Here is a 19,441-nt window from a genome sequence, read left to right as displayed (position 1 = left end):
GAATACTTTTTAAAGTGTTGTAATCTTTATTTTTCTCTCAGTAATCAGTGCTTGTTATTTTAATGGTCGTGAAGCAGTGTTTGAAGGCAGTTAGTTACCTGAAGCAGGATTTTTTAAGGTGGTTACCTGCCTGAAACTGTTTTCCTTGCTTACAGGACTATCGTAAATATGCTGCTGAAACAGCAGGTGAAGAGCAGTAGGTAGGTGGGACTTTCACTCGGGACACGGCCTTACGAATTGTAGATCATTCAGATTAGGTATTTTAGTTAAGTCTGGGGCTCTGACTCTGTGAATTCAGCTGCAGTGTTCTGTTGACAGCTTCCTGTTGTACCAGATATTCCTCCCCACCGAGCCTTTCTGCTGCCTTCTCAGGGCCTTACAGCGGGTCCCGCTAATATCAGCGTCACCGAGCTGCGTGCCTGGGCCCTGGCTCTGTAACCGAACTCCTGCCTTGGTAGTGCGGGGGGAAACGAGCCCTGCAGCCAGCTACGTCTCCTTCCCAGCTGCGGGCGAGGTGGTTTTGGTGTCCTGTGACTTATTCTTGTGGAAGTTTTGCGGTGTGGGGGAGAGGAGGGGAGAGGCTGGAGTAATCTAAAGGGAAAATATCCGCGCAATGCCTCTCCTCCCGTGGAAACATCTGTTTTAATAGGGTTTAAAATGCCAGTGAGGGATGGCAGACATTTCTAACATGCGTGGAACTGTATCACTATGTTAAAGAAATAAAGCCTGGTTTTGTGAAGTTCGGGTTGTGTTTTTTGTTTTGTTTTTTTTAACTGACTTTTTTTTGAGCAAGTGTCCTGTAGGGCAGGGAAGCTGCTAGAACTGCAGGATCTAGCCACATGGCACTTACGGATCTCTATTTCTAAACTCAGTCATGATTTACCAAAAATATAAGATCACTGCTTTCAACTCATTAGCTGTTTATGGTCACTTCGAAAACTCTAGCAAATTGATACTGCACGCCGATGAGCACGTGGTGTGCTTTAGTGACTGTATATCCAGGACTTTCTTCAGTTTTCAAAATGCGGTTCGAAATGAACTCTAAGTGCCTAATATCAAATTCCTGAAGTTCTCCTCCTACTTACCTACATTTTCCAAAAGGGCTCACCAGGTAGGATCCTCGCAGTTACGGGTGAGCAAGCAGGACCCAGCTTGCAGCAATGGTCTCAAACTTTGGTGCTTCGTGCTGGCAGCTGTTTGAGGCCTGTTATTTTTGAGGCCTAAATTCTCAAGTGACTTACCCAAGGTCACACAGGAAGTCTATAGCAAGACTGAATCTCAGCCCATTTTTTAATCCTTGGGACTACCCTTGCATTTGGCTTGATCTGGAGCCTTAAAGAGAGAGAACAGATTTATCATTTAGCAGTTACTATTCCTTTCGGTTAAAGTATGTAAACTTTTTCGTGTTTATTGTGTTGAAAAACATGTACTTTCAGCAAACAGGGCAATATGCGAAACTCAGTTTTCTCTTGAGTCATTTCTAAGTGGCAATAAGATAGTATCTGCAGTGCTGGTACTTCCTGTCTGGAGCCAATGTTGATATAATGATGAGCTAGAGAACTAGAATTGGTATTTTTGAACATTTTGGTAATCTTATCTTACAATGTAAGTACTATGATGTGCAGGTAGTCAAATTTAAAACAGAGAATTGACTTAGGACCTATGCTGTTAAGATTGGAATCCCTACTCTGATGTGTAGGGTGTTTCTGTGGGGTTAACACCTGGGCAGACACAATTTGTTCAGATGCTGGTTTTGTTGGGACAGTAATGTCTCAGGAGAGTCTCAGCGTAGGGCTGGTATTTCTAACATTTGAAAACGACTGCTAGGCAAATAAAAAAAAAAAAGCATAACTCCTGCTTAAAACAAAAATTCCCCCAAAGTGTGTAAATAAAGGTCAGGCTTCGAAAGCCTGCTCGAGCAAACACATGCCAAGGCCGAGCCCCAGCACTGCTGCTGGGGGCGCGGGGGCTGCTGCCCTGGCAGAGGACGTGGCAAGGGAGGAGCTGGAGGTGAGGGGCAGCTGTGGGATGGGGACCCTCTTGCCAGCGTGCACTTACAGCTGTGGGATGCTGCCATAGATGAGTTGTGATGGGGACCTTTTCTCGTGTCGGGGAAAAAAAAAGAAAAATCAACCCGCAGAGCAATGGCATGCTTGTGGGTCAGGGATGCACAGGCGAGAGAAGGTGGAACAGGAGGGATGGTGGTCTTGTTCTTGGTGAAGGTCTGGCAGACCATGGTGGCCTTTGGGGCAGAGATGAGCACGGGTCTGGTCCCCTTTGGCTGAACGAGAAAATAGCTTGGCCCTCGATTGGCTAGGTGATGCCTTGAAACTGTGAAATTCTTGGGGATTTGTATGCTGGTGGTTTTGTACGTGTGTTTTCTGTGCCTCCTGCTCCAATGTTGCACAAGTATTTCTCATTGGTCTCGATCTGCTTTTCTGGCTGTCTTGTGTCTGGTGTCTTATTTTTAAGTTATTGGAAAGAATAACAGAAGTTTGATATTTAAAAGCTGTTCACAGTTGTAGCTTTTAATCTTTGCTTGCCCTCTTCTTTTAAAGAATGGGATTATTTTAAGCTTTCCTCTTGTGATGAGCCTTAGTTTATTTATTTAGTAATCTATTTGGCCCTTTCTTGTGTAGATTAGAAGAATTCCTGTGTGACAGTTGAGGAGAATGGAAAGCTCTCTCCAGAAGAATGAGACTTATAAAATACTGACTGCTGTTAAACACAGCATAGCTTTATAGATCTATTTCAGTACTCCTGAGAAAAATACTATCCCCCTCACCACCATGTAAGCACCTTTCAGGTAGTAAAAATAAATGTATGAAGTCTTCCAGTAACCGTGCCTATACGTCCGATTCCTTGTACGAATGTCTTACATGACAGCTTACCTTCACATCCCACGAGGGTAGGTGGTAGAGCAGAAAGAAGAAACTTGTTAAGGGTGAGTCTTTGCATATGGAGCAGCTGGGCGGTGTTCGGATGTCTCAGTTGGCTAGTGCTAGCCATGTTAACCAGCCTCCTTTAGGCTTGTGTGCTCGTCCCCCCAGGGAACCCTGAACAGGGAAGAAAGGAGGCCTTTCTTTTCCAGTTTCCCTCTCCTTGTGCTCGTTTCTGATGCCGTTAAGGGAATGTGATGGTATCTTTTATTTTAACACGTTTTTTCAGAGCAACAGAAGTTAACTAAAAATATGCTCTCTCATCCTGGAGAAGTCAATACTGTTTGAAAGCAGCCTGCTTCAGCTCGCTCCTTTTTCAGCTGTCATTCCCAGCTGTCACAATCTCCTTGACGGGAGGACTTTACCCTGTTGTTGCAAAGCAGTCTGGTTAACAACTGCTGTCACCCAAAGGTTAAAACCTGAAAACTGGTATCCTTTGTCACTTCCCTTACAAACGTTTGCTTTCTGTTTGGTAGCATCTCCCTTGTTCCTTGGCCTTCAATATGTTCCATCTATCCTATTTTTGGAGAACTGTGTAAAGCAAATGAACGCGTGTGATGATGAATGTGTTCTTCTTGGTGTGTTAGGGGGCTCAATTAGGGGAGAGAGAAATTTGTTTTTTATTTAATAAAACAATTCTGTGCTGAGATTACACTCCATCCTGTCCAGTTAGGGTCTCTAAGCATGATTACCAACCTTGAGGAGAAGGACTCATGAAACTACTTCTTTAAGCACTAAGGAACCCGTATGATTTTGCTATGAGAGAGTGGCATGAAGTGTGTCAGGAAAATAAATAACTCTCCCTTTACTGCTTAAATACACCTTTCTAGTATGTTTTTTTCTTTGGGAGAGATGAAGGGGGGAGTAAATACAGATATTCTGTCTTCCTCCATGCTTTCCTGTGTGTGTGTGGTTTTTGTTGTTGTTTCTCATGAGTGAAGTATTAGAACTACATTGGAGGAGCTGGCAAGAGCACCAGAGGCAAATGGATTATAAACCTGGCCTTGCACCATGCTCCTGAGAGGGACTTTCATGGACAGTGCTTGGAAAAAGGGGGTTGAATATCTGATGTGGTAGAGTATTTCTTGCCTATGATCGAGCGTGCCTGGCCTTGCTAGGATCAAATGCTACTTGGGCAAGTGATGCTAGATAGCACCTTCAGTTACTGTGATATGAAATGTTTTCATTATTTCAGCTAATGTTCATTTCCAAATTCTGTCTGACAGACGACTGACAGATACTGAGGGCAATTTTCTGTTTTGTAGAGACATCTGTCCACCGAGGATATATGGGAGAAAGCAAAATGAAATTACAAAACATCACAAATGTGGCATGATTGAAAAAGGCCTGGGGAAATCTATTCCATCTGAAAAAAGTGCGAACTAAAGAACAGAAAATCATACCTTAATTACAGGGCTTGGGTTGCTTTTTCTTAAACTGGTGGGTTTGACCTAAAGGTTGGGTTTTCCTGTCTGCTCTTTTAACAACTCCCCCACCAATATCTAACACTTATTTTTTTTTTTTCCTTAATGTCCAAAAACATAAGGGAGATGAGTTGTCCATTTTTCCTAAATAACACTTGTATTTAAACAGTTTTTCCTTGATACTTTGAGGAAATTCTGCCTTATGTCCTCTTGGGTATACATCAGATTTTCCTTCTTCCCACTTTCTGTTCTGCTTTATTCTTTCTCTTAAGTTCCTGTATAATACGTAGGGCGAAGCATGTCAAGTTCTGGACTGGAAAAGGAGATCTCATTCAGAATCTGTAGCCTATTTAGTCTTCCATCCGATTTTGCATGTCTTCCCGTAGATTTTCCCGTGTTCCTAGTATTTACCGAATAGCTGTATTGGGAATTCAAGCAAAACAGAACTAGTCACATACTACTGGATTCATTCTTATATTATTGTTCACAGGAAGGACCTAGGTACAGTTGGCCCTGCAAAGAGCGTGAGGTGGTGAACGAGGACTTTGAAGCAGAGTTGGCGTTGTAATGACTGGCTTCCTTCCCTGCTGCTGTCCCTTCCCCTTCCTTGCAAAGCGTTTTCATTTGAAAAGCTAAGGTGTGGTCATCAGGCATATCTGTTTTCAACTTCCAGTAATTTTTAGCTCACTGCAGAGCTACACCATAATTACATATGCAAATGCAGTATTTTTTTTTTTCCCCTCTCACCTTGAACATGTGGGAGAGAAAGATAAGGTTGCAGAGTACCACCAGGGATGGTGCTGCCGCAGAAGTGGAGAAGTACTTCCCTGGGACTTGTACCGCAGGGGGAGTTCACAGCTTCTCTGCTTCAAAGGCAACAAAAAAACCCTGCTCTTGCCAAACTTAAACTTTAGGTGAGAGCCTTCTGAATGACTTGCTCTAATACATTGTGATACATTCTAGCTGTTCTGGGTGCTGAGAGTAAATTTGTTTGCAATAGGAATTAATTTCATAGATGTGTATTATACCCAATAACTTAATTTTTTGATGATTAATCTACTGAATGCTCCCTGTGGTAATGTAGGGTAAACTTAGTAATGGTACTATAATGCACACAGACTAATTCTGTGGAAAAGACAGTTCTGACAAGTTTTTCTCTTCATAAGACTTACTTTTGCAGATTTTAAAGTTGTCTGACATACTGTAATCCTAAAACTCTTAACTGTATTTACAACGAATACTAGAAGTAACCTGGAATCAAAATGCTGGGTAGCTGTTTCTGCCTCAAAGTGGAATAAGAGAAACAAGAACCAACATTGAATGGGTACTTGTAGCATGGGAAAACAAGAATTGTTCCCCTGACATAATACAGTATAACATGCCATAGTTTTCCACACTTCACCACGTGAGATAAAGCACGCCTTCGGTGACCAGCCTGTGTGGCTGGGGAGGGACTTCTGGGAAGGATGAACCAGACTGGTACCTGAGCGTGCGAGTGACTAAAACTGGTGGTAGACTTTCTGTTTCTGTGAGCTAAGCCAGTTCATGCAAAAATGAGAATTTTAGCTTTCAAATTGCAAAGGGTATGAGTAGACCTAGATGAATAAACCTCTATTGTATGTCATGATTTTTATGGTCCTGACAGAGGATTCTTACAAGGTTTGCACACTGCCTGTAGATCTGATGCTCAAAAATGTTTCTTTTGCCAGTCCTATATTTGACTCTGCTGAGGGACTTCCGTTCAGAAAAGAAAAGAGTAAGAATTCTATCAAATGTGGGCATTTTCTTTATTTTGGTATGCAATTACAAGCCTTATCTATTTACTTTACGCCAACTTAAAAAAACAATACACACAAACCCACAAAAACCTCCTTGTTTGCAGTATGATATGCAAATCACTTCGCTACATTTGTTCTTGCATATTATGTAAAAATGTTTTGGGATATAGGGAAACTTTATATTTTTTAAAAAATAAGTCTGAGTTATTTTTCAAGTAGGTAAGAAAATAGAAATGCTAGAATTGAAAACTTGCCAAATGTCTTGTTCTAGTAACTTACTGTTGCTTATCACATAATATTAGGGATTGGAAGGGACCTTGAAAGATCATCTTGTCCAATTCCCCTGCCAGAGCAGGAACACCTAAATCATGTCACACAGGACATATTTATATTATTTTATTTATATTTAGCTTGTATTTAGGCTTATCTTTAGCCCTTATTTAATCTTTCTAATTATAACCAATATTTGTAAGCATTTTGAAGTTGTTGTACAGCAAATCACAAGAATAGAAAGATATTTGACTTTTCAAGTTAAGATGTGCCCTCACCATTAAGGCCTTCCAAGTTTGTGCCTCAATGCATCTTAAGAGGAATTCTACTTAGGCTTTTTTTAATTTCTACCCAGCCCATCAACCTCTGAAGAACTTGTATGCCTTTATTTGACCGCAGAAGAGTCAAATGTCTTCTCGTTGGTCCTTGGGTCTACTGTTGGAATATTTTGTAGCCGAAGTGTGTGCGCGTGTGCGCGACCATGTGTGCTGTTCCCCTGCCTTCCCTTTTGTCTGTGGAGCTCCTGGCTGACAGCAGATTAGCCATCTGAATGTGGGCAGCACAGAGTAATAGGCTGCGCAGAATGCCCGAGGCTTCTCGCATACAATAAAATGACTCCATTAGAAAGCAAAAAATGACAAGCCTGCCACGGAGGGCATCTGTGCTGGGGAGCTGGAGAGAATAGCCTTTGGTTTATGATCATGTTAATGGGTGTAAAATAAACCTAATTTTTTTTCAACTGTCAAAAGTATTCCTAGGTGCTCTACCGACTAGCGCTGAAGATCCTTCTAGTGGGAAAATACCACGAGCTAACTGGATGATGTGCTTACCGCTGACTGCTCCTGCCTGGTATATACACGTGGGGGAAGGAAGGGAGTAATAGCGTGACAGCTTGGTTTCATTTTCACTGTGCAGGTGTCTCTTTTCTCCCTTCTTGTTAATCTTTCTTTCTAGTGTTTTGATTAGTTGCAGGATTAGATAATCTACCTTGCAGAAGTGTGCTGGGTTTAAGTCTTCTGGAAGATGTGCTAATACAGACTTGAAGGAAACTGGGCCAGAAATATGGCTGGCTGAGACAGAGGGAATCCAGATGCTGGAGGAGGATTTAAAATACAAAGCTGTAGTAATCTGGATAGAGCAGAGGTACAAGTCTGTGTGCAGAGCACAGTAGCAGGAAAAATAGGTAGGAATCCTGTCAAGATTTTGACAGCTACACTTATCTGCTGTAAGAATCTGGTGTTTAAGAAAGCTGTTTTTTCTACAGTTTACTGTTTGCATAAGCAGTAGTGGCTGCTGTTGCCCTCCTAAACTCCAATTACAGTTTTCAAGACTTTCTGGATTTTGTGGCATGCAAGCTCCTAAAAGGTGCTCTACAAAAAGGCGCACTGCTTTCATTTGTCCTAAATGGAGGATCTTCCTTGATGGCTCAGGAAATGAAGACAACTTCTGGTGAACACGGACTTGCAAACTAACGCAAAAATAATTCAGCATATAGATTATGGCGGAAATGTCCAAACAGGTTAAGCTTGTCCTAAAATGCTTAAGTTTTAAGAAATCTCTTGACTGACATTTGTTTTAGCCTGTCTTGCTTGTTGGAGTCTTCTTGGTATATCGCTGTAGATACAACTGATACGGACTCTGGAAATCTACACTTTAGCAACAAAATGTACAAATTATACGGAATTGTATACAATTGTAATATATTGTACTTTTAATAAATGGGAGTACTATTGGAATAACCCTTGTGTTACTTTTTGTGTTCTGCCAGGTCTTGTGGCTGTTCTGGACATGTATTCTGTGTGCTATGTGGGCTGCGTCCCTTGGAAAAACTCCTCTTTTTCTGCACTTCGCTTTTCATACCAGCTCTTCTCCAGCCTCTTCAATTCATTTTCTTTAAGGGGTTCCCTTCTTAAAGTTATTGATAGTGTCCCTTCCTCTCCATTAATAAAGTGCTTAAACCACCCCCCCTCCAAAAAAAGGAACAAATGAGGGTGGATTTTAGATTATTCTGCAGAGCTACACAGTTACTCCTCCCTTCACAGCAGTATTAATTCACATAAAATGCATTTTGATTTCACAATTAAGAACTGTTTCTGTGATCATATGAGCTTTTTATGGCACTGTAAACTTCAGCTGCTTATGAAGGAAGCTGGTGTTAAAACAAGAGCTCGGTTAACAGTCTCTAAGAGTGGATGGTCTGTAGATGGAGACAACTAAAGTACTTTCCAGGCCAGTTTAATACGAGAGGATCTGTGGGGTTTTTCTCCTCGCCCTTCCCTGTGCTCATGTGACGGCTGAGGTGTGCCGTGGGAAGTATCTGTTCCTGAGTCACCGGTGGTCAGGGAGGCAGTCGCTGGTAGGTGGTCTGAAGGCACTGGGGTAAAAGTACGGGATAGAGGGGAAGGAGGTGACTACGTATTGTTCAAGTCCTCCAGCATCTCTAATTGAACTGGCACTGCTGAAAGCAGTGTGTTGTGCACAAATGCAACTTCCCTAAGCTGCATTAATGAATATGAGTAGAAATTCCAGAACTGTTCTCTTCTCTTTCGACTTTTATGATCACACACGTCCTGCTGTGAGAGGGGTTGCTGCATTGGGCTGACCTGGCCCAGCACAGCTGTAACGCTGAGCTGCGGCTGGTTTTCAGGACAGATTTTGGAAAGTTACAGAGTACTGAAGACAAAGAACCGTAAAGCAGATGAAAGCTCAACTTCACTTAGCCGGAGGGAGAAGTAGGAAATATGGTTCTTGTTGTCTTAAAGGTATTTAGGTTACAGAGAAAGAAGCGTTCTTCCTCTGGCAGATAGTGTTACTCTACTCCTCTTGGTATTTAGGCTGCAGTAGTGGAGTAGCTGGTTAAAATGCGGGCGATGAGAAGTTTGCAGGTATGAAAGGATCTGTTGAATAAACTTCTCTGTGCTGAATTATTCAAAGCATTCATAAAAGAAGTCTTGTGATGGGGTATACCTTGTGCAGTAAGCGATACGGTGTGTCAGTCCGGCTGGCCAAGCCGTGGGCCATTCCCAAATGTCCCTTGTAGATATTCACTGCAGATAAATTTGGGAAGTTTATCTGGATCTTATACCCGATAGCTTCAAAACTATCATTTAGTTGGTTAGTGTGGATAAGGTTCTATATTTAAATGTAAAATATAGTCCTAGTGCACACTGCATCTTTCCACTTTTCCATCTTTTCCTTTTTTAAGCATTCTCCCTGTTACAGACCCTCATAGCTTGCTGCTCTGTATTCCACATCTGGATGTGAAATCCTGATGGCCAGCCCTAGCCTTCAGCTTTGACAAATGCACCGCTGTTAACGTGCGGAAGCTGAGGTTTTATGGTGATGTGCTGTTGGTCCCTAGTTCAGTCTAGAACCACGTAATTACCTTTGCTTGATTTGTCTGCTGTTACCTGTAGGTAGAGTGCTTAAAGGCGTCTCTGCAGTAGTGAACTGCTACATGAAGAAGATGGAGGGGAGGGGGGGCAATTTCCTCATGCCTCCCTCCCCCAAACCATACACTAGTTCCAGGCCTACTTTACAAACTGGATGGATGCAAGTTTCTTGTGTCAAGAATAAGTCTAACCTAAAATCTTGCCCGCTACAAATATAAATGCTGCTTCTAGGGAGGTGTTTGACAAATAATAAAGACTTATGATCTCCTTGAGAAATATCTTTATTTACTGCAGAAGTACTTTTTTTCTTAAGTTGACACTGAGACATGGGACAATAATGTCATGTACAAGGAGACGAAAGTGAACCATTTAAAAAACAGCAGAAAAAGACCCGTTAGTAGAACTAATATCGTCTAAATTGCGTTAATAACTGCAAGTGCTAACTGCACTTTGTGCAAAAGACTGACTGATGCTCAAGAACTTCAGCAGAAGAGATGATGAGGTGTTACTGTGGCTTAACAGTGGTCTCCTGAAGATTTTCAGACAAATGTCCTGGTCAAGCTATCACTTCCATTCCTCGTGGATAGCTGGCTATATGGCAGGTGTCATTTTTAGTTGTGTGGACCGTAGCTGGCATAGATCAGTTTCTGTTAGGTTCCAGATGTTCTGTGCCACTCTGATAACAACTGAAGACAAAAATACTGGTTTTAGTTTCCCATGTTCTGTAGAAATGAGAATCTTAGGGACTGGTTTTTCACTTTGAGAAAGAAAATGTGTCTTCTGGTAGGCTTATTCTTTCTTACCTCCACTGTACAAGGGGCACCTAAAATCCCAGCTTACTCGTCACTTTCAGTATTGATATTTATGTTATTCAGAGGTACTACTTAAACTTTCTCATGGTCTAATGACTCAAGTCCTTATGCCTGTGAGATAAGTGTGTTGCAGTGGTACCAAAGTAAAAACATGACTGCAAAAAAAATACTGAAATCGATGAGCTGTTTTCCTAGGTAGCTAATAAAGGGTAGGGGGGAACATCACGAGTCTCTCCCTGTTTGTAGGTTTAAAACAGGGTTCTAGTAAAGATAGAGGAAAAATCGTCACTAACGCTGGCTGGAGCATAATGAAACTTCCTGGCTGGTTCATCTTCTGTTGAATGCTTGTTCACATGTCACCAATTTGATTTAAGAAAAGAGTTACTGTTACGCCTTTCCATGGCTTTCCATACCTTTGTGTTTCTGGCTCCAAATCATCTATTTAAAACAGTGTTTTCAGAAAACCAGGTCCCCTTTAGCTTCAGTTGAGCTAGATGTTCAGGTGCAAGTGTCTACAGCCTGTTCCAGCGCTGTTAGGCTTGTGTTACACCCACGGATGTGCTTTGTAGCTTTCTTTCAAACTGGAGTACTGGGTTCTCTTCAGACTCAGACTGAGAAATGAATCTTATTCCTGAAAGGTTTTGTGCTTTGGTTGAGATACTGATTCGATTTTTGTCATCTGAGGTGCTGTTTGTTTCCATCTTTTCTGTGTGTCGTAGGGCCTATTTGAATCCCCGCGACTCCAATTTTGTGGGATTTCTTTTCCGTGAGTAGGAAGAAGATTCTCTTGGATGCGCTTCAGAGGAAAATGTTAAAAAGCCTCATGTTTATCCTAAAACAGAGTAGTACTTATGAGAAGCTAAAGGCGTCAGTACAACGTTGCTCTCCCTCCTAGGTGGGGTAGTGAACTCGGCTATCTCATCCAGCTGACCGGGAACCTCAAGGAACGAGTTATCCACATCTCTCTCTCGGGCAGCTGTGAGTTCTGGTAACCGAAGTCATGCTCTGTGTTGTTCTGCCAGGAAGATGCTTCCTGTTAATGAGGCCCCGCTGGGTTTTGCCAGGAGACAGTCCTCTCTGAAGCTGAGGTGGCTGCTGCCAGACTCGGTGAGAAACATGAGACTTGAGGCTTGGTTCAGTTGCCTCAGCGTTTGGTTGTGTCTTTTTAAACAGTGGAGGGAATCCAAATGCATGTCACCTAGAGCTGCTGCTCGAAAAGCACGCACCTTCCTTTCTCGTACCTGTGACGTGGGGTACCTGTGTCACGGAGATCTGTCAGAGATCCGGAGACATCTCGGATGGTTGCTTTAGCAACTTTCTATGCTTCTCTTTAATATGTCTGTGCGAGCAAAGTATTTATTGGAAAGTTACAGCTATGCAAAAAGTCCGTGAATTGTGAAATACTGTGACGGGAATTTACCTGGCTACAGACTTATCCTTAATTTTTTTTTTCCCCATGATGGACTGACAGAATGTTTGGGGATATGTAGACCTACAGTATATTTTCATTCCCTTTCTTTCCCTCTCCTCTACTCCCAAGCAAGACTGTTTCGGGGCGAGGGGTGCAGGGGAGGGGGGTGGGGAAGGGAGGAAGCCAAATGAACAATGTTTTTCAGCTTAAATAAGGCTTATGAACGTCTCTGCTGTAACAGGTAGTTTAGGTTTCTTGAAATAATTCACGTAGTCTGTAAAACCTACAGGAATTCTGCAGCGTACTTCAGTGAAAACTGTCCGTATCTTGTAGTCACAAACTCTTCAGCAAAGGTTGAAATGTAATCCACAGCAGACCAGTCTCTCTCCAAAATTTTTTAGATCCACTCATTGCGTGTCCTTAGCTTTCCTTTCGATTTTTAAGGGTGTTTGGGAAAACCGCACAGCCAGAAGCATCCTAATATTACTGCGTTGGATGCTATTGGTGATGTCTAATCAATACCTGCGTTGCTATTTTGTATTAAATCTTACTCCTCTGTATCTTACATGTTCTTAAACCACCTTGCAGCCATCGTACCCTGCTACACAACTCAGAATGTTCTAAAACTAGTTAGGCGCTGCACCAAGATGATGAATCTGTTCACTTCCACAGCATGATAAAATAGGAAGGATTTCCATAATGTCCTGAACATGATCTGGCAGTCATTAGAAAAGTAATGTGCTTTGTTCGCACTGGGGGACAAAAGAGATTTGGAGAGATGTGAGCCTTGTCTTGATTTATGGTGTCTGTGTCGTCATCCTAGGGGTCTCACCTTAGGACGGACAAGGCCTTTTAGTCATATCTCCTGTCCCAAACCTTTTTAGAAGCGTGTCCGTATTTTTTAATGTTTTTGTCCATTTCGGTAAGTGGGACACTCATGGAAAGCTTGTTACGTATGGGTTTCCACTTAGGCGTGAGGGCCCTGGAACAAAATATTCCATCTTAAGATGACATCAGTTTTCTATTTAAATTGGGTTCTTAGTTTTTCATGGGGGAAGGGTGTAGATGGAGAAGTCATATTGGACATCTGGACATTCACGAGGACCTATTTCCTTAGCCAAAAAGAACAAGTGAGAAAAACTGTCAAGGAAGCACAAAACCTACATCTATCAAAAGGAAGAAGGCTGTCTTCTGCCTAAAGGTTGTTTAAATTGATGCTTGAGCATATGAGAGGAGGGAATGTAATGCAACTAATTCGTGTCAGCTAACGGGGCATGTCCCACTAAAAACATCCTGTCCTGCTGCTTCCTTGAGAAGCAGACTCTGGTGGGTTTGGTGTATGGGGTCACCGGAGCCTGTGCCTTTGGTGGAAACCTCAAGGAGCAGGGGCTGCTGTTTGGCAGGTGCACTTGAAATACCTTGTCATGGGAGCTAGGGGTAGTAGTGAGACATTGCTGTTTGGTGTCTGGCATCATTCAACTTTAGGGAAGGTGCTAACAGAGTTAGCTGGCAAGTAGACAGGATTCTCTATGGTACCACAATCTTTCCGTGAAACCACCTCTGGAATAAAGTGGCTCGAGATTACCTCCAGTAAAGGAGTTTGCTGTTAGTCTACCGGCGGCATCGTGCTGTATTACACGTAACGCATACAGGTAGGTACCTGTTCAAAGGGAAGCATTGCCTCAGAAATGCTGCTTTTTAGGGAGCAGAACTCTTCACCTGGCGCAGATCCAGGCGCCGTGGCTGCTGCTCTGGGACCTGTTTTGCAGTGACAGTCGCCCCGCTCGCTGAATCGACAGCTGGGCTTACCGCTGCGCCGCTCCGAACGGAGAGCACGCCTCACAAAAGCTTCGAAAGAATACGCTTGTTTTCCTGCACCGTTGTTACTTCTCAGCAGGTTTTCTGTTGCTGCTCCCCCCTTTTTTTTGTAGCCCTGAAGCTGTTCAGCCTGCTACTGTTTAAAGTTAAGTTTGAGTTATCTTCTTTAAATATCCTTAATGAGCGTTCGAAGACGGATGATGTTTGATAAACTGAGAACTTCAACGGGAAATTATTAAATAAAGCTTCTTGTGCTCTCTGGTTCAGCTATGTAATTTGAATGTGACTTCTTTATACTGGAATCAACTGATCAACTTTTAGGTTAAAAAAACAACAACACCTGGGCTTTTTCCATATAAACACTTAGTTCAAGCCTTCTTTCTAATAGTAATTCAAAATTCAATATTCTGCAGATGAATGAGGTGAGTTGTCATCAAGAATCTGGCTAAAAAGGAAGATTACTTGTCCCTCTGGAGAGTGCTGTAGGGATGAAACGGTGCCAGTTGTGGCGTTTAAATGTTTGTCCAGATATTGTTGCTGAGCTAAACTTTGCTAAACGTGCTGTGAAATATAGATTGTGCCAGCCAAGAATATGCCTGTCTGTTGTGGTGGGGGTTTAAACTAGTTCATTTCAGACCTTAGCAAGCGGCAGCTGAAATACTGCGAAGTGACCTTTGACATAGGGACCCATGAATGCCCCAAGTATGATTTCACTTTCCCCACGTTCTTTGTGAATCTGAATGCTTGTCAAATCAGATGTGTGTTTAGACCTTTTCACTGAATGTGCTTGGAGGGGAAGAACAAAGCCTGGGGTCAACTTGGCATAATCCCTGCGTTTATCTTTATTCTATTATGGGGGCTTGTGGGGGATGGAGTAACTATTCTCTGCGAGGTGAAAGTGCAAGTAGAGTGTAGGTAGGCTATCCGTCTTTCCTTCCAGACTTTCCCAACAGCCCGGCCGCTCTCCCGTGATTTACTTGCGTTAACGTACGGCTGAGTGGGCAGGCTGCTGCCGGACCCTTGTGATCCGCTGTTTGTGCTGCACCGAGCCCTTCTGTACCTGCCGCGCCGGCTGGCCGGTGGGAACAAACACCCGCGGCTTGTCATGGCAGGAATGGGTGGACCTATAGCACCTGGTGCTTGGAGGAACGGGTGGACCTAAAGCAGTCTGTAGCATGTGGGGCTTTGTGGAACGGATGGACCTACAGCGCCTGGTGCTTTGTTCTCCCCGGCGGATACGGGAGGGGAAGTAGCATGGGTTTCTATACCACAACTTCTCTTGCTTTGGTGCAAATGGTCGTCTTATTTTAAGAGATGATCAGCTTAATATGATTTACTGTATGGTACATATATATATATATAAATATATCTTCTTTTTTTTGCCTCTGCAGGCTGTTAGTCATCCCCCAGTAAGGAGTGACTAAGTCTTTTATTACACATTCAAATTGGGAGAGCCTTTGTCTCTAAGGGCAGGATTGTAGAGTTCGACTAAACTATTGTTACAGACTTTTTTTGCAGTATTTTTAGATTTTACTCCTGTGGTAGATTCACTTCACAATAAAGGATTGTTTCTGCATGGAGCTGGAGTGGTCTGAATCTGTAAACGAGCTATTGTGCGGTAAAGTACAAGTGGGTGGAGGAACTATATGACAAAAGGCCTAGTTACCTTTACAGTTTGTTCGCTGTACCTCATACACTTTGTTTCAGAAGAAAAGCACTATTCAAAGGCTCGAGTGTAAGGAGGCAGTCTTTCACACAAGGCTTGTGGGAAATTTCTCTCCAACTTGTGGGTTTTCAGCTCGTGTCGATTTTACCCTGCACGTTCTGAGACTGCCCCAAACAGCTTAACGCTGCTCTGCAGGGGAAGAAAAAACACAAACCACACCTCTTGGGGTGAGCGTTTCCTAATCTGACACTTCGACCAGTATTTTCCGATTTACATGTGCGCTTGTTTAGGGCTCTTCTGTTTACTTTTTTATCGAGCTTTGCAAGTTGATTTTTAAGTGAAGATTTTTTTAAAGGTTTCCAAGATAGGAAGTAGCTTGGCCTCTTTTAATTTTAGAAATTAAAAACAACACTAAGCGACAAGATGTATTTCTTTCTTTACTAAATCTAGTAAGATTCCAAAAGCATTAGCGTGCTTTTTATTTTTTTAACGAGACTTGGAAACTTGATGTTCTCTGTGCTAAATCTGCCGTTGCCTTTGGTTTCTCCCGTGCATATTTCACTGTTTACTTTCCCTTCTCTTTGCTTAGTGGCTAAGTGCTTAAAATCCCTTCCCTGTGCTCAAAACCAAAGCTGCTTCGCTCGGCACCCAGTTTTCAGACGTGAAGCCCTTTCACCCAGCCTTGCAGCTCGGCTGGTGTGCATTAGGGAGAACAGGGTTGCTCAAGTCCACCATCGGCGCCGCGGGACGAGGAGGGCCCTGCGGTGCGGCCGAGCTGGCTGCTTTGGCTCCTCCGTGCGCCCTGCTCCTCTGCTGGGCACCAGCAGCACGGAATGGAGTCCTCGTCCTCCCAGCTGACAGCCCAGAAACAGAGATTAACAGGCTCCAGCCCAGCTGAGTAACTCTGACACGAGGAAGCCGAGGACTGGAGCCATGCCCACGTTAGCTGTCGGCGCTGCGGAGGAGGCAGCCTCTGGCAGGAGGGCAGAGCAGGTATTTGGTGTGGGGAGGCAGTCCAGCAGCGTGTCGGTAGCAGCTTTTCTTCCCTGTCAGTGGCGTCCTTTCAAGTCTTGTGTGTGTTGGGGAGAGAAATTTTCAGCCTCCAACCTGCTCAGGGCTACCAATAACTGATTTGCGAGGGTAATTCTGGGGAACTTACTGTGATGATCAACTCTGCTGCTTTAAGGAATAAGTTTAGCCCCGTTGTTAAGTGCTGTCAAGATAATGAGCAAAATTATCTCAGGCTGAGCAGCATGGTTTGTTGTAGTTTGTTTTTTTCTTCTGATTGTTCCCCCTTCCCCTTCCCATCACAGCCTGCCATTCTCTGCTGCTTTGGGTCTTGTATTTCTGTACGTGACCATCCCAAACCTGCTTGTGAAAGCGTACTTGTCACTGTGGTGTCTTTGCATGTTCCATTTAGTTGTATAATGTTAATGGCAGCAACGACTTGATCTTAAAGCTCCCTTGTTCTTGTAAGCTGTATATAGAATATCCACATATAAATGTCATATGCCACAACTTTTAACATTTCACACTGTATCAAAACTAAAAAATTCCACCGTAGTTAAGTGAAACTGATTCATGTTTTGAGCTCTCTTGGGTGCTTCTAAATACCAGAAACTCCTGAGCGTGTATTAGTCAGAAGTAAAAAGCAACAGTCAAAAGTCCTCTGTTGCAATATTAAGTTCTTGAATTGGTAAATCGAGCCTGCTCTTCTTAAAATGCTATTTATACTTTTATCTACTGCCAGCTCTTCTCCTCTTCTTTCTGCCAACCTCCTCTTCTGTCAAGCTATGAAAGAGTTGCTGTTTTTTTTCCCCCCTTCTTTCTGTTCACTCTTTCAAGACTGCTCCAGTCTTGATGTCAAAGGTTTCCCAGTAACCCATGCTCCCCTGGCTAGTCCTGTTGGCTGCCAAATGTGGCGTATTCTCCTGGTTTTTGGCTTTTAGTGCTGCGAAGGCAGGATTTGGAGAAGCAGCTCGACCAGCTGGGAGGTGAAAAGGCTGAACCGGGGGAGGAATGTTGAAGGAAACAAACCTGCTATTACGTATCCAGTTGCTAAGTAGTGTGGTATTAGTTGCTCTCGGGGCCTTCCAAAGAAGGTCAGAGTAACTTCTGCCAGCTTCAGGTGGGAAGACGTGCAAGAGAGATGAAGCTGGGGAGGAAACTCGTGGCAGAGCAGGGAACAGTCAATCAGACGTACCTACTAAGCAGCGTTTCTTTAAAGCAATATGAACACTAAGGGAGTAAGCAGTCTCTCACTTTTGGAAGATACACAATGCTAAAAACCCCTCATGGAAACTGCAAAGTATTCTAGCTGCGCGCTGCTGCTGTAACTGAGCAGTTGGTCACAAACGCAGTTTAAATAGGCAGCTCCATAATCTAGTGCTACCAACAGATGACAATTCACAAATGTAAACTTCTAACACGGCTGATCTCATATTCCACTTACTGTCCTAAACACAAGTGCCTGGGGGAGTAAATGAATTCTAGTGTGCCCTGAAGGCCGTCTGATTCAGAGTAGCTCAGCCCATAAAGGCACGGGCAGAAATGCCCTCAGAGCCCCAGCTCCTTGCAGAACGGGTGACCAGAAGCCTGCCGTGTGGGGGTCCTTCGGCTCATCTCCGGCTGCAACTTTCCACGCTGCAGAGATGTCTTTGTAGTTTAGAGAGCCTGCCTTCCTGGGGCTGGAACCGCCGGGCACGAGTCTGTAGTGAGACGTGTGTTTGTAGGAAGCCTCAGTGCCCCGCTGTGGTCTGCAGCTCTTGAAGGATATCGTTGTTGAACGTGCTAGTGGCCAAAACTTTAAATGAAAAGGTTTCCCTTTGTCTGGGGACAGCGGGACAGAGCACTCTGCCACGTCTGGCTACTGACAGCCCCAAGTTCTTGGGCTGAGCTTTCACTAAATGCCGTAATTTGGTTATGTTGTGGCAAGCTTCCATTCTGAAAGTAAAACTAGACCTTATCTGCCTAATCTGTTCGTTTAAGCGACTTGGATCTTATTTAAGTAGCAGCTACTGAAGGCTTAAATCAGCCGACTGAGCTCCGCACTACTAATTGTGGAACACTTTGGGAGGGGTGTTATGTACGTACAATATTGGCTGCGAGAAAGAAATGTGTAAGTTGTTAAGAGGGAGTAAAAGGCAGTCGAAGTAATTACAAATCCATGTGCTAAGGTTAAATAACAGAAAGGTTGCTGCTGGGAATGACTTGAAAAATGTTGGTGAAGGAAATATAATTCCATTAAACAAAGGTTTAGAGAAATCTTTATCTCTGATCTTGATGAAATCTTAGTAAAAGTGTGCAAACAACATCTTCTGAGAGACTTCAGCAAGACAGAATAATGCAGAATCAGTGTCACGTGCTTTAACACTATTTACAGCAATACTTCATTTAACTCCGCCTGCAACGGCTTCTTCAGTTTGTGCTTTCACATCCTGATTTTAATCCTCGATTGAAAATAATTCCTAGTCAAGTCGGCTGGCGACCCAAAGTGGAAAGAGCTAATGTGCCGTACAGAGGGGTGTGCTGGTTGTGCTGGAAGGCTCTGGTCACCCAGACAGCTGGGTGCGGATGGACCAGCAGTGACATCTCAGGGGTCAGTAATGTAGCTGTACTTCTGCTCTTCTGTCCTCCTTGAGGTGCACTGATATTGTGGGGCTGAAAGAGAGCAATATTAGGCTGCATAATTGTTAAACACATGGTCCCAGCATTATTCTGCGGGCAAATGATGCAGTCCTCGGCTCTGTCAATGAGTAGGTCTGTGGAAGGTGCAAGATGTGGAGATGTCCTCTGTAGTCAATTTCTGACTGTTGGGACCAATTAAGAACAATTCGCAGCAGGTCAGGGAAGCGGTACCTTGTTTAGATGTTGTCTCATTGTCATTTCTTAACATGCCTTAATTCAACTTCTCCTGGATTTTGTGGTGTAG

General features: G+C 43.4%; 1 protein-coding gene across 4 annotated transcripts in view; it reads left to right on the top strand.

Moving 5' to 3' along the window:
• Positions 1 to 19,441, top strand: part of ZEB1 (zinc finger E-box binding homeobox 1) — a 128,891-nt gene that overhangs the window by 3,915 nt on the left and 105,535 nt on the right. Inside the window, exon 1 of one of the 4 annotated variants that reach the window (XM_080581729.1) lies at positions 12,194 to 16,503. The exons of the other annotated variants lie outside the window; for them this stretch is intronic. The gene's annotated coding sequence lies outside the window, so the exon portion shown is untranslated. Of the gene's footprint in view, positions 1 to 12,193; positions 16,504 to 19,441 lie in introns of those variants that run through there. 4 annotated transcript variants of the gene reach the window in all.

The sequence above is a fragment of the Anser brachyrhynchus genome (assembly GCF_964034855.1).
Source record: "Anser brachyrhynchus genome assembly, chromosome: 2".
NCBI lineage: Eukaryota > Metazoa > Chordata > Aves > Anseriformes > Anatidae > Anser > Anser brachyrhynchus.
This window is presented reverse-complemented; position numbering and strand designations above follow the sequence as displayed.